This window comes from Solanum dulcamara, chromosome 3 (assembly GCF_947179165.1).
Source record: "Solanum dulcamara chromosome 3, daSolDulc1.2, whole genome shotgun sequence".
NCBI lineage: Eukaryota > Viridiplantae > Streptophyta > Magnoliopsida > Solanales > Solanaceae > Solanum > Solanum dulcamara.
Window position 1 is genome coordinate 78827433 of NC_077239.1, and position 11618 is coordinate 78839050.

Genomic DNA, 11618 nt, shown 5'->3' on the forward strand with positions numbered 1-11618 from the left:
GGAAGCAAGTTCTCCGCCAAATGGGATGGACCATATGTGGTACAAGAAGTATACTCAAGTGGCGCTTACAAACTGGTTGACTCAGAAGGATTGCGCATTGGCCCCATTAACGGAAAGTTCATAAAGAGATACTATCCTTGAAGAAAAGAAAGTCACTCCTTAAGGTACGAGTATAAACTGCATGTTACTCCTGGCCCGCAAGAGTATAAACTGTGCACGGCACCCCATAAAAACAAATGTCCGCTAGGTTGAAAATCTCGAAAGAGGCGGCCTAGGCAAAAGTTAGGACGGAAAAAAAAAAAAAAAAAAAAAAAAAACATCATTCTCTCAGAACTACGTTGTGACTTGATCCTCTTCACTGAGGTACGTAGGCGCTTAGAATTACATTCTAAGTTCAGTCGCATGAGTATCCAAAAAACTCATAGTCTCTCTTGACCCTCTCCACCATAATCCATGAGTTACATCCTAAATTTTAGTCTCATAAGTTCAAAAGAAATGGGGCACACTGTTATTTGAGCATCACAAAGTTCTTGTATATTGTCGTATATGACATGTGAATTAAAGAGGGCCAATCAAGACAAAATTTGAATTGACTTCAAAGAAATATTCGTACAAATCCTAAAGCTATTAGCTGTGATTATTGTACATGTTGTAGTTTTTTGGATTCTCTATGCTAAGATATGAATATTTTCTTCATGCGAATGTGAATCTATTAACTTTTCTGTATGTGAAATTCATTTTTGAAGTTTGCTTAGAACTATCCTGCCAGACTTAAACTATAAATTTTGGATATGATAAGAAGTTTGGTTTCTGATAAATTGAACCTCTCCTAGATTTGGTGCTCTCATACAATGATATATCTCTTGTACTATCGAAACACAAAAGGTATCGCAACTCTGAAGAAGAGAGAGTCAAATCTCTAGGGTAAACCATGATTCAATCTGTAAAAAGAAAAAAAGAAGTGTTAGCGCTTAAATTAGTAATTCAATAATCATGGTAATGAATCTCAATAATGAACTATTATATTCTTTGAGCAAAACCTATGTCTGACTCAGACGGTGTAAAGTTTTTGCCACAAATCATGTAAAGTCTTTGCCTTAGACGGTGTAAAGTCTTTAGCTTGGACTATGAAATGCCTCTGACTCAGACGGTGTAAAGTCTTTGCCACAAATCATGTAAAGTCTTTGCCTTAGACGGTGTAAAGTCTTTAGCTTGGACTATGGAATGCCTCTGACTCAGACGGTGTAAAGTCTTTGCCTTAGACGGTGTAAAGTCTTTAGCTCAGACTATGGAATGCCTTTTCTTTGCCACAAATCATGTAAAGTCTTTGCCTCAGACGGTGTAAAGTCTTTAGCTTGGACTATGGAATGCCTCTGACTCAGACGGTGTAAAGTCTTTGCCATAAATCATGTAAAGTCTTTGCCTTAGACGGTGTAAAGTCTTTAGCTCGGACTATGGAATGCCTCTGACTCAGACGATGTAAAGTCTTTGCCACAAATCATGTAAAGTCTTTGCCTTAGACGGTGTAAAGTCTTTAGCTTGGACTATGAAATGCCTCTGACTCAGACGGTGTAAAGTCTTTGTCATAAATCATGTAAAGTCTTTGCCTTAGACGGTGTAAAGTCTTTAGCTCGGACTATGGAATGCCACTGACTCAGATGGTGTAAAGTCTTTGCCACAAATCATGTAAAGTCTTTGCCTTAGACGGTGTAAAGTCTTTAGCTCAGACTATGGAATGCCTTTTCTTTGCCACAAATCATGTAAAGTCTTTGCCTTAGACGGTGTAAAGTCTTTAGCTCAGACTATGGAATGCCTCTGACTCAGACGGTGTAAAGTCTTTGCCACAAATCATGTAAAGTCTTTGCCTTAGACGGTGTAAAGTCTTTAGCTCAGACTATGAAATGTCTTTTCCCACAAATCATGTAAAGTCTTTGCCTCAGACGGTGTAAAGTCTTTAGCTCGGACTATGTAAAGCCTCTGACTCAGACGGTGTAAAGTCTTTGCCACAAATCATGTAAAGTCTTTGCCTTAGACGGTGTAAAGTCCTTAGCTCAGACTATGGAATGCCTCTGACTCAGACGGTGTAAAGTCTTTGCCACAAATCATGTAAAGTCTTTGCCTTAGACGGTGTAAAGTCTTTAGCGCAGACTATGGAATGCCTTTTCTTCGCCACAAATCATGTAAAGTCTTTGCCTTAGACGGTGTAAAGTCTTTAGCTCGGACTATGGAATGCCTTTTCTTTCCCACAATTCATGTAAAGTCTTTGCCTTAGACGGTGTAAAGTCTTTAGCTCGGACTATGGAATGCCTTTTCTTTCCCACAAATCATGTAAAGTCTTTGTCTCAGACGGTGTAAAGTCTTTGACTTGGACCAATAGAATAAAAGTTTATTGCATATGAAGTAATATTTTCATTTGCAAAAAAAAAATTAAAAAAAAAATGAAATAATAAAAATAATATATATATATATATATATATATATATAAATGTACCTCATATGTTGATGAACTCAAGAGGATATGCAAAAAGGAGTATCAAAACCATCAATACCAATGATGAAAATAAATAGAAGGAGAGAGTCTATTTATAGACAAGTAGTGATGGTGAGAGAGTCCTTTTTCTAAAGTAATTGTAATTACTTTTTGGGTAGAACTCTAGTAAAATGATACAAATTTGTTCTCTTCAAATCCTAATTGGATGTGAAATTGTAAAAAATTGGGCTATCCATATTCTAAAAGGAGTGTGTCCTTTCAGAATTCTAATTGGATTTGGAAAACAGACTAAAGGGTAGGCATTTGCAAAAAAAAAAAAAAAAAAAAAACGTGAAAAAAATAAATAAATAAATTATCTAGAACGGTCATGAAAGTATTAAATTCTCAATTTTGGATATGTTGTAAATTGAGAAGTCTAGTTTCTAGAAAATCACACTGTTCATGATTCTTACGTATCTACGATAAGATATGAATTTTCTACAACAAACATGTCAAGATGAGGAAAAGGTTGTTGAAAATCAAAGAAAAGAAAGAAGAAAGTATCACGGCGCTGATCATCAAGCCACATTGCTGCAAAACAATGAAGATCAGACATCTATTTATAGAGGTTTATTAGCACCTATTATAATTAGATTCAAACTTGAATTAGGCTTCTACAAAATTGACTCCTAATCGGATTCCAATTAGTGGTGGAATCTTGCATGACAAGTAAACACCACCACCCCCCCAAAAAAAAAGGCACAAACAAACAAACAAACAAACAAAAAAAAAGAAAAAAAAAAAAAGAAAAAAAAAAAAACGTGAAAAAAAAAATCATTTTTTTTTCTTTCTTCTCTTTTCTACTCCTCATTGGATATAACTAATTTGCTACATTCCTACTCCAACAGTGATGAAGATGTGCATCAATATAGTATGAATTCACGGTACATCTCAAAATAAATGGCATGTCATTATCCTACAAGTAATACTTCAAGCCTAGTCTTCAAAAGATAAAATATCTCGACAAGACTTGAAGCAGGGGGCATTTGTAATCATTTACAATTTATTAAATATAAATTTGTAGAATGGTTCAATTTATATTAAATTCAAGATATATTAGTCCAAATAAATATTTTGGATTAATAAAATTGGGTCGATTATTTAAGCCCAATAAATGTGGATTTAATTAAAAACCTAAATCCATTGATTTGGGCTATAAAGATGACTCCACTTTGTTAAGCCTAATATCATCTCATCTTAGAGGCCCAAAATCATGTCACATGTCAAAGTTAGGTGGCAATCCAAGTCAAAATTAAATAAGCCACTAGAATTATGTCATGTGCCAAAGTTAGGTGGCAATCCAAGTCAAATTAAATAAGCCACTAAAATCATGCCACATGTCAAAGTTAGGTGGCAATCCAGGTCAAATTAAATAAGCCACTAAAATCATGCCACATGTCAGAGTTATGTGGCAATCTAAGTCAAATTAAATGAGCCACTAAAATAATGCCACGTGTCCATGTGACATGTTCTGACCAATCAAATTAAAACTCTTCAACAAAGAAATCTGATTGGTCAGTTCAAACCAACCAATCAAATCACACCCTCATACCACTCCGTACAACTATAAATAGGGGTCCTCATTATTCTGAAGGGGTTTTTTTTTTGGAAGAACAAGAAGCAAGAAGAGAGCTCGTGGATCAAAGACCGCAAATTCTCTACAAAGCTACAAAGTTCAAGCAATCAAATTCAAGTTCAAGATTAAGAACGAAGAAGAAGATCAAGATCAAGTTACTTGTTCATCTTTACTGTTCGTCATAACCATACAAGTGTTCGTGACGAATATTTCAAATCCAAATTCGAAGACGAAGATTCAAGATCAAGCTATTCAAGCCCTTGACTCTAAATCAAAATTAAATTCAAGTTCAACGTATTTCATATTATTTGAAGAATCAGAGGATTATTATAGAGATTGTAACCGCATTACATTTTGAAATCAAATATTACACTTTGTTACTCCAATTTTCCGGTCTTGATTATTTATTTTTCTCGGCTCGAAAATTTGTTGTTTACAGAGTGAACCAAAATGCATTTTTAATCTTCTTGTATAAATGCATTTTTTTCTAGTTAGAAGAGGTATTCGTTTTGAAGCGGATTAAAAGGAAAAATTATAAGAAACAAATTGAAACGGGGGAGTACTTTTAGTGTGGATTGTGAAGTGAGAAGACTGTTATGCAAAAGGAATTTGCTTTGAAATGTTACGCAAAAATGTTGGATTCTATATCAATTTTTGAATTATAATCTAAAGTATTTATATGTCATAATCAGGCAAAAATTTGGTTGCCACTAATTGATAGTTTTACCTTATAAATTTACGATTTTATCCCTAATATCTTTTATAATTTTTGAAACACTCTTCCTAAAGTATAATTTATTAATTGTCACTCTATTCTATTTTTGTTATTCATCTTATTTTTCTATATAGAAAAATACTTTTAAATTTATATTTTTGTTAGTAATTTCAAGGATAATTTGGTCAGTTTGACTTACTATCAGTTTCTATGCTTCTATTTAAACGTGTAACCGCTTATCTATATCTCAGCTACAACATCTACAAATGATTTTCAATACTTAATTCTTATCAACTACTTTCTAGGACTTCAAATTTGAGTTGCATTCACCTGAAACTTTCTATTTGGATAAATGATAAATAAAAAATTTTCGTGAGTATTGTAGTACGCAGTTAAAGAATTTTAAAAAGTCAATACTACGTCCGATTAGAAAAATTTATATAGGCTTTTAGGCATAAGATTCATGAGACAAGTAGGGGGATCTAGGTGGAGCCAAAGGGTATCCGAACCTTTTTCATCAGAAAATTGCACTATATTTGTACGGTCAAATTTGAATTATATGGCTATATATATTCTAAAATGATGCGCTCTCAAAGGTTTCAACTTCAAATCATTTAACTATCAAAATTGATAGTGCTCTCAAAAGTAGAACACTTCGAAGTGAAAGGAAGAAAAAGCACAAATTTATTTTAAGTAGCTAGGGCTCGATGTAATAGGGTAAAATAGCTAGGAAGAAATGTTAAATGGAAAATTAAAAGGCGAGCTAAAATTTAACGGATTAATATTTACTCCTTTAAAATTTGAACCTCTTGATGAAAATTCTATCTCCATCACCAAAGACAAATGCCTCTAATGTGTGCCTCCAAGCATTCTATCTCTAGCCCAATCCGTTCATTTCACATCCCTACCAAATTCCTTTAGATTTATTTTTCATGTAAATATAAATGTTCATTATGTATTGCAAAAATTTTAGAAATACAATAAGTTCCCTTCCCCCCAAAATTAGTTACCTTAATCTTTACTTGCAAATAAAGAGACCTCCTGAGAAATAATAGGTAAGAAATTCAAAAACTGAGTTATTTTTTTGTATATGTTGGTGGAGTTGATCTAATACTGTTGATAATTGTATATAACAATTATCAAAGGAAAAAAAAAAGGAAAAGATTCTTATCATTTGATGCCAAATTTATGACACACACATAAAAAGTTAGAGGGAAGCATGGGTGATTGAGTCCGACTCAAGCGAGTGAGTAACAACAGGAATGGAGCAAGCAAGCAAGCATTGAGGGGTTTGTTCCTTTGCCAAAAAATTACACCATTTATATATAGTAAAATTATATTTTTAGGTATATATAATAGATGTGGAATTCATTTGGCCTTGTTGTATATGTATTTTTAATATTTCGACCTCTTTATTGAAATTGTGGTTCCACCGCTGAATAAATAGCGTGACAAGAGAACAAGTTCGATCGACTAGCAAACGATCAGCTGTTGAAGGACCAATATCCTTTTGTTCCAATACTATTTATTATTGCAAGACTGATATTATTGACGTCTCACGAGCAACATATAGACTAAAGCAGGTTGCCCCTCGATCACTTCGTCACTCTTTTTTGAAGGCCCTTTCAATTATCTTTCTAGTATGCTTCCATCAGATGCACATGATTTCATTTTATATTATATCAAATGGTAGTGAAGACCCTACTTCACAAATTAGTGCAATAATCATCACAGCTCTCTGATTGCACCAATGGGAATCGTACCGGGGTCTGTACCGTGGCAGAGTACAATTCTACCGCTAGACCACGGGTGCTTCTTGCACAATGTATCTCCAACAAAACTTAAAACATCAACACATATTTATCGGTACTTGATATAAATATCGAATGTGAACAAATTTTATTACTTATAAAATACATTGATGTATTTTTACACCCTACAACAAAGATACGGGAAGCAAATAGATTCATTCGAACTCTTTCAATAAAAAAAAATTAAACTATATGTATTTGTACTATCTATTTCATATTTTAAATCACAACCCCCAATCATCCCCCAAATAATTAGCTATATATATATATGAGTAAGAAAAGTAAACAATAAATTTGTCTAGAGATCTTTATAATGTATGGGGTAATGGAGATTGGGAACTTTGGAATAATTGTACTTTTGATCACTTAACATAAATTTTATTCCTTGTAATATTTTTTATTAGTGTGTATGACCATCAATCAACTAAAATGTGTGATTATAGAGAGGGGGATTATGGAATAATTGTCCTTTTGGTTCCTCAACTATATTGATAAGTTCTGGATTTAATTAAGTGTGTTTGACCTTTAATCAACTAAAATGTGTGTTTATAGTCAAGACCAAAAATCCTATCACTATATAATTTTTGTTCCAGTATATATTAGTTGTGATGGAACGAAAGATAAATTTATTAATTTCCCAAATTATGAGAAAATATTTTTGGCATTTTCAACTTTGCTTAATAATCACAACAAATCACTAAACAAGATTTTCTTAAAAAAAAACTAAAAGTCATTCGATTTTGACTAAATTTTATATAAAATTAAATCAACATAACAAAAAATACATCGAATTGATTATTAAGAACGGTGAGGAGGTTAAAATGATGGGAATCTTTGACACTGAAATATCACTTTGCCATAATAGTTGAGTAAGAAAATCTCTATAATTATATTTACGTATTATCCCTGAATATAGAATAACATTAAAATTTAATATTTCATACTGACCGAGCGATGTAATGCTTAATAATTCATTAAATTTATTAAAATTCAGAATCAAAGTAATTAATCAAATGTGCATATATATATATATATATATATATATAATATTACAAAGACCTCCATTTATCGATATTTAAGAGATTAAAAGTGCTAATTTTTCTTAAGTTTTGAATTTTGACGGAACGAAAGGAGTTTCTATTATACATTCCATATAATCATTGAGAAAAAATAATTTAAAATATTTTCCTTGAATAATTGAGAATAACTATATATATAAAGAGATTGACAAGTACTAAAAGATAAAAATAAACGAGGAAGGAGGATATTAAATAATATTTAATCCATTATCATTTTTTCATAATAGTTGAGCATTTATTAGGGGTACATGAATCATATCCTAATATTTTCATAATTGGTAATTAATTTAAGAGAACATAATTATATTTACATATTAGCATGCAAATGCTAGATTTTGTTTCCTTAAATTTTATATTATAGTACTATATAAAGACTAATACTTCACTCATATAGGACATATATCCTATAGCCAAAAAAACAAGGAGGAGAAAAAAAATGAAGTCTTCACAATTCAATTTACCCATAATTTTTCTTCTTTTGACTATATATTATTAATGTTCTTTGGTTCATTCTATATAATTCATTGTATTAATCAACAATTAATTAGTAGCTATTGGTTGCACGGGCATACATCTCAACTTCCATTAGCCTTGATTCCACCATGTGATACAAGTTTCAGAATTTAAAGGTATTTATTAGTCTGAACAAATATAAATTGGGAGTAACAATGAAAGCATTATCCAATTCAACGATGTCATTTAAGGTCAAACTCTCCAATTGAGGATCAGTAACTTTGATTTTATTCAATCCTTTACATAAATGAAGAGATAAGGATTTTAGACAAGGAAATGCTGAGAAAACCTCTTGAAGAAACCCGTCGAGAATGTTTGTAGCATTTATATTGAGGTCTTGTAGAAGCTAGCGGACAAATCAATTTTGGGTGTTTATAATAATTATGACTACACAATTGAAACTCGAGAAAATTTTGAGCTTTTATTTATGTTTTATGTTTATTGTCTAAGCTTTTCTTTCTATTTTATGTTTATTGACATAAAATAGAAAGAAAAGCTCAAAATTTGCTCGAGTTTCACTTGTGTAGTTCATCATTATTATCAACATTGAAATTGGTTTTTTTGCTTCTACTAACCTACAAGTCCTCAATATAGATTCTACAAACATTCTCGATGGTGTTCTTCAAGTGGTTTGCTCAACATTCCGTGTCTAAATTCTTATCTCTTTGTTTATGTAAAGAATTGAGTAAAATCAAAGTTATGAGTCCTCAATTGGAGAGTTTGACCTTATGTGACATGATTGATTTGAATGATACATTCATCATTACTTTCAATTTATGTTCGTTCAAATTAATAAATACCTTTAAATTCAAAAATTCGTGTCCCGTGGTGGGATCAAGGCTTGTGGAAGTTGAGATGTATGCTTTTGCAACCAATAGCTTGCTTGAGTTGAGAATATAGTGAAATTCTAATTATGCTATTACCAAACTATAATTAGTGAAGCATAAATGTAATTTTTTTTTTTTGATTTGATTAATTCCAACGCAAATTGTGACTTGATTTTTGATCCACTAGGAATTAAATGATAATTTTTCTTATGTTTTATAACAATAGATAGTACGATTAATAGATGAAAATGGCTAAGGTGTTTATGATTTGAAAAAAAAATTGATCCAAATTTAAAATCAAATCATATCGATTGAATAGATTAATACTAGTTTTGGGTTTGTTTTAAATTTTTAAAAATAAATAATATTTGATTTAGTTTGAGTTTAATAAAAACGAACTGAAGAAACAAATATGAAATCAAATTGATAAATTACATAAAACAATTTTATAATTATATATATATGCAATGTATTAATTTTTATAAATAGATTTAAATATTTTGTATGATTTTGACCAATTTTTTTATTTTTACCATTAATTTTATCTCCAATACACTGATGGACTTTTATCCGTAAGCCAACCCCCACCCCCCGCCTCCCTTTTTTTCTTTTAAAAAAAAGTGAACCAAAATCAGTTTATGTAAAAATACAGCTCCAACATTCTTATCTAAGCTTTTCCTTAAAATATTTTTGATAAACTTTATTCACCTAATTAAATCCTATTGATCTCAAGATATTTTTTCACAATCCAAAATTGTAGCCAGTATAATGAAAGGATAGTAAATGATTTAAAAAAATTTAAAAAGAAAAAGAAAAAAAATTGAGAGCATGAGAAGAGAAAATAGGAAGGGGATTACACCTGATCATGAATATTTTTTTTTTCAAATATAGTAAAAATAAGCAAGATAAATATGTATTATATTTAATTTTGTATTATTATATTTTTTAAACACTGAATCAAACCAATCAATATGTATAATATTTAGTTTGATTTGAATAATTAAAATATCTATTAAAATAATTTGATTATGATTTAACCAAAAATCGACTCCATTCCATGAACACCCCTAATTGGTACTGCCAAAAAAGAAGTTTAAAAATAAATATTTGTGCATTGACATAGAATGTCTTTTATAATAAGGAATTGTTGTAAAAAGATTGGCATATTAAGTTGGAAACCTAGGGGATTATTTTTTTAAAAAAAAAATGAAAATAAAACAAAAAAATTAGTTTCACATATGACCACTTAGCTTTTATTTATTAGACTAAAATTACTATACTATTTTTTATAATACAAATCACTCAATTTTGTTAAAATATAACAAAATTAAACTATTTTTTTATGCAAAAAAAATCATTCAACTTTGCCTAATGATCACAATAAGTCACTAAACAAGTTTTTTTATAACTAGAAAGTCATTCAACTTTGACTAAATATTATATAAATGAAATCAACATAACAATGAGCAGGTGAAAATGATGAGAATCTTTAACATTTACTCCAATATCATTTTGCCATAATATAACCAAGAAAATCTTTGTATAATTGGAAATTTAATGTAGCATAATTTATATATTATCTCAAAATATAAAATAACATTAAAATTTAACATAACATATTGCTTAATAATTCATCAAATTATGAAAATTCACAAATAAAGGAATTAAAAGTGCATATATTCATTAATTAAAGATTGAATATATTTAAACAAAAGTTACAAGTACCATATAATGAAAAAAATGATTTAAAACTACTAATTTCCCTTAAGTTTTGATGGAACGAAATGGATTTCTTTTATACATCCCATATAATGAGAAAAATGCAAGGCAAGGCTGCGTACAATAGACCCTTGTGGTCAGGCCCTTCCCCGGACCCCACGCATAGCGGGAGCTTTAGTGCACCGGGCTGCCCCTTTTTATATAATGAGAAAAATGATTTAAAACATTTTCCTTGAATAATTGAGGATAATTATAAAGAGATTGACAAGTTAAAATTAAAAAGATAATAGGAGGAAGGATCTTAAATAACATTTAATCCATTGTCACTTTATACATGAATCATATCCTAATCTTTTCATAATTAGTAATTTAAGAGAACATTACTACATTTACATATTATTAACATGATACTCTAGAGTTTAATTTGTTCCCATAAAATTTTATATTATAGTACTATATAAAGACTATATCCTATATCAACCAAAACAAAAAATACCAAGGAGGAGGAAAGAAAAATGAAGTCTTCACAATTCAATTTGCCAATAATTTTTCTTGTTTTGAGTATATATTATTCATGTTCTTTGGTTCATTGTATACAATTCAACATAGTAATCAACAATGAATTAAGAGGTAATTTAGGAGCTCATTGTATAATTATGGGTTTTGATGATGGAAGTTTCCCAATTCCACAAGGAACTAAAGGGTCTTTACCAGTGAATTTTGGTGATCCAAAACAAGAAGCAATTGCTACATGTGCTTTGAGTGCTCAAACATCAAAAGGGTTATTACATGGTACATTTGTTCTTTTTGATAATCATAGAGATTCTAAAAGATGTGCAAATAATATA